Source organism: Sapajus apella, unplaced genomic scaffold, assembly GCF_009761245.1.
Source record: "Sapajus apella isolate SASKATOON/1434 unplaced genomic scaffold, GSC_monkey_1.0 scaffold77, whole genome shotgun sequence".
Lineage (NCBI taxonomy): Eukaryota > Metazoa > Chordata > Mammalia > Primates > Cebidae > Sapajus > Sapajus apella.
In genome coordinates, this window is record NW_022437017.1 from 8,323,108 (window position 1) to 8,326,965 (window position 3,858).

Consider the following 3,858-nt stretch of genomic DNA (forward strand, 5'->3'; position numbering starts at 1 on the left):
CCGCCTCCTGGGTTCAGGCAATTCTCCTGCCTCAGCCTCCTGAGTAGTTGGGATTACAGGCACGCACCACCATGCCCAGCTAATTTTTTGTATTTTCAGTAGAGACGGGGTTTCACCATGTTGACCAGGATGGTCTCGATCTTTTGACCTCGTGATCCACCCGCCTCTGCCTCCCAAAGTGCTGGGATTACAGGCTTGAGCCACCGCGCCTGGCAAATAGATCTTTGTGAATGTGTGTTACTCTGTAGGACAAATTTCTATACATGAAGTTGCTGAGTCAAAGAGCATTTTATTTATTTATTTATTTATTTATTTATTTATTTATTGAGACAGAGTTTCACTCTTGTTACCCAGGCTGGAGTGCAATGGCGCGATCTCGGCTCACCGCAACCTCCGTCTCCTGGGTTCAAGCAATTCTCCTGCCTCAGCCTCCTGAGTAGCTGGGATTACAGGCACGCGCCACCAGGCCCAGCTAATTTTTTGTATTTTTAGTAGAGACGGGGTTTCACCGTGTTGACCAGGATGGTCTCGATCTCTTGACCTCGTGATCCACCCGCCTCGGCCTCCCAAAGTGCTGGGATTACAGGCATGAGCCACCGCGCCCGGCCTGAGCATTTTGTTCTGATTGAATAGTGGGGACGATCAGGTCCGTGAATCATTTCTGAGGCAAAGAATAGGGCCCCAGGGGGTCTGAGCCTGGCCTTGTCATCTGCAGCAATCTTAGTGGTATGGGAAGGGCGGTCCTTGCTGTGCCCAGTTCCAGCGCCCAGCAGGGTGGGGAAATGGCTTCACCTTTTCTGGTTTCCGGGCACACAGAGCTGAAGTCGGTTCAACATTGTCACCTGACAGCTGCGAACAGCCTCGTCTGTGTCCAGCTCAGCATGAGTTTTGCTCCTATCTCAGCCCCAGGTTTCAGTAAATGTAAAATCATGAGGCTGGGCACGGTGATGAGCACCCTGTGGTCCCAGCCACTCGAGCAGCGAGAATCACTTGAACCCACAAGTTTGCGGCTGCAACCACTGCACTCCAGCCTGGGCAACAGAGCTAGACTGTGTCTCCAAAAAAAAAAAAAAAAAAAAAAAAGTATAAATGCTTTTTGCATTGTTTTCTTGTCCTTAGTGAGGGCAGTGAGTGTCTCGGATGTGTTCTTTGCTTTCCGCCCCTGCCTGGTGTTATTCTTTGGCTGAGCCTGAGAATGCTGCTGTGGAAAACTCTCAAATTCGGAAAATGTTGCACACACAGCCCCACACCTTACTTCGAGGTGGGTGGAGGTGTGGGTTGAAGAGATTCACGGAACTAGCACTGACCTAGGCACGGGGCAGAGATTGTGCCTGCACAGTATCTGCACGTCAGATGGGTGTGAATTCTGTAAAATACATCCTGCAGTACTGAGAAGTGTCCATTCTGATTAGCTGATTGGCAAACAATTTATCACGAGGATAATCTTGAACTGGTAGCTGTTTTCTGCAGGGGACTGTTTGTGGGATTAAAAAAACTTCTAGGCCGGGCACGGTGGCTCAAGCCTGTAATCCCAGCACTTTGGGAGGCTGAGGCGGGTGGATCACGAGGTCAAGAGATCGAGACTATCCTGGTCAACATGGTGAAACCCCTTCTCTACTAAAAATACAAAAAATTAGCTGGGCATGGTGGTGCGTGCCTGTAATCCCAGCTACTCAGGAGGCTGAGGCAGGAGAATTGCCTGAACCCAGGAGGCGGAGGTTGCGGTGAGCCGAGATCGCGCCATTGCACTCCAGCCTGGGTAACATGAGTGAAACTCCGTCTCAAAAAAAAAAAAAACAAAAAAAAAAACTTCGAGGTTAGTCTTCTGGAATCCACCACTCACCCCTTTGTCCTTTAACCCAGGCTGAAAGTGGTTATTTGGCTACGTTCTTATTTTTATTTTTTTGAGACAGAGTCTTTCTCTGTCCCCCACGCTAGAGTGCAGTGGCGTGATCTCGGTTCACTGCAACCTCCACCTCCTGGGTTCAAATGATTCTGCCTCAGCCTCCCAAGTAGCTGGGATTATAGGGGTGCACCACCACACCTGGCTAATTTTTGTGTTTTTAGTAGAGACGGGCTTTCACCATGTTGGCCAGGCTGGTCTCAGACTCCTGACCTCAAGTGATCCACCTGCCTTAGCCTCCCACAGTGCCGGGATTCCAGGTGTGAGCCACCGTGCCTGGCCTCAGCTGCATTTGTATTCAGACCCCAGGTTAAGGGGCTTTGGTTGAAGAGGGTGTAGCACGTGGAGAGGGACCACGTGTGCTTCATGCCATTCATATGTCCTTGGATGAACGTTGCTTTGCGATGCAGATTCCCATCTGATGCTTCTCAGATTTTTGGGTATGGCTGGATGGCAGAGGGAATGAACTGCTTGTTGGGGGGCATCTATTCAATGACTTGGCAGTTTTCTTTAATGCGTCACTGTGATAGACGAGTTCATAATTTTTTTTTTTTTTTGGAGACAGGGTGTCGCTCTGTTGCCCATACTGGATTGCAATGGTGTCATCTTGGCTCACTGCAACCTCAGCCTCCTGGGCTCAGATGATCCTCCCACTTCAGCCTCCTGAGTAGCTGGGACTCCCAAGTGCACATCACCATGTCTGGCTCATTTTTATACTTTTGGTAGAGACACGGTTTCACCATATTGCCCAGGATGGTTTCTAACTTCTGGGTTCAAGGAGTCCTCCTGCCTCGGTCTCCCAAAGTGCTGGAATTATAGGCATGAGCCACCAAGCCCAGCTGCTGATAGCATTTTATTTATTTATTTTTTTAATCTTTATTTTTTTTTTAAATAAAGAGATGAGGTTTCTCCATGTTGGCCAGGCTGGTCTCAAACTCCTGACCTCAGGTGATCTGCCCACCTTGGCCTCCCAAAGTGCTGGGATTGCAGGTGTGAGCCACCGTGCCTGGCTGCTGATAGCATTTTATTGTAAAATAGAACACACGTAGAACTTTTCTAAGACAATTGTGGGATCAACTGAAACACCTTAAAGTGAACAGTGTGTAACGACAGCAAGGCCATGTACGTGGCCGGGTGTGGTAGCTCACACTTGTAATCCTAGCATTTTGGGTGGCCGAAGCAGGTGGATCACAAAGTCAAGAAATCCAGACGATCCTGGTCAACATGGTGAAACCTCATCTCTACTAAAATACAAAAAATTTCTCTGGGCATGATGGTGTGCGCCTGCAGTCCCAGCTACTTCGGAGGCTGAGGCAGGTAAATCGCTTGAAGCAGGGAGGCAGAGATTGCAGTGAGCCAAGATCACACCATTGCACTCCAGCCTAGCAACATGGCGAGACTCAGTCTCAAAAAAAAAAAAAAAGATACGTAATGGTAGACTTCTCCGTCCACATCAGGCCAATACAATACTCTAAATTTTTTTAGCTTTTTTTGGTTTTACTATATTGTCCAGGCTGGTCTCGAACTCCTGAGCTCAAGTGATCTGCCTGCCTCGGCCTCCCAAAGCGTTGGGATTACAGGTGCGAGCCACCTCAGCCAGCTGCTATCCTAAATTGTAAGGAAATAATCTCCTTGCTTTTCTTAATATTTTTATTTTTAAAATTAATTTAATTTTTTTTTTTTTTTAGAGACAGAGTTTTGCTGTCTTACCCAGGCTGGTGTTGAACTCCTGGCCTCAAGTGATCTTCCCACCTTGGCCTCCCAAAGTGCTGATACTACAGCTGAATAAGAAATAATAAAGTTTGACTAAGTCACGTCAATTTCCATGTTACCTGCATGATTGATTTTATTTTTTTGAGAGTGGATCTCTGTTGCCCAGGCTGGAGTACAGTGGCACAATCAGTTCACTGCCGCCTTGACCCTGGGGTCAAGCGATCGTCCCTCCTCACCCTCTG

General features: G+C 48.1%; 1 long non-coding RNA gene across 1 annotated transcript in view; it reads left to right on the forward strand.

Annotated features, from left to right (window-relative positions):
* The window catches only part of LOC116532792, an 11,608-nt gene that overhangs the window by 3,576 nt on the left and 4,174 nt on the right, over positions 1 to 3,858 (forward strand). The gene's annotated exons all lie outside the window — the stretch shown is intronic.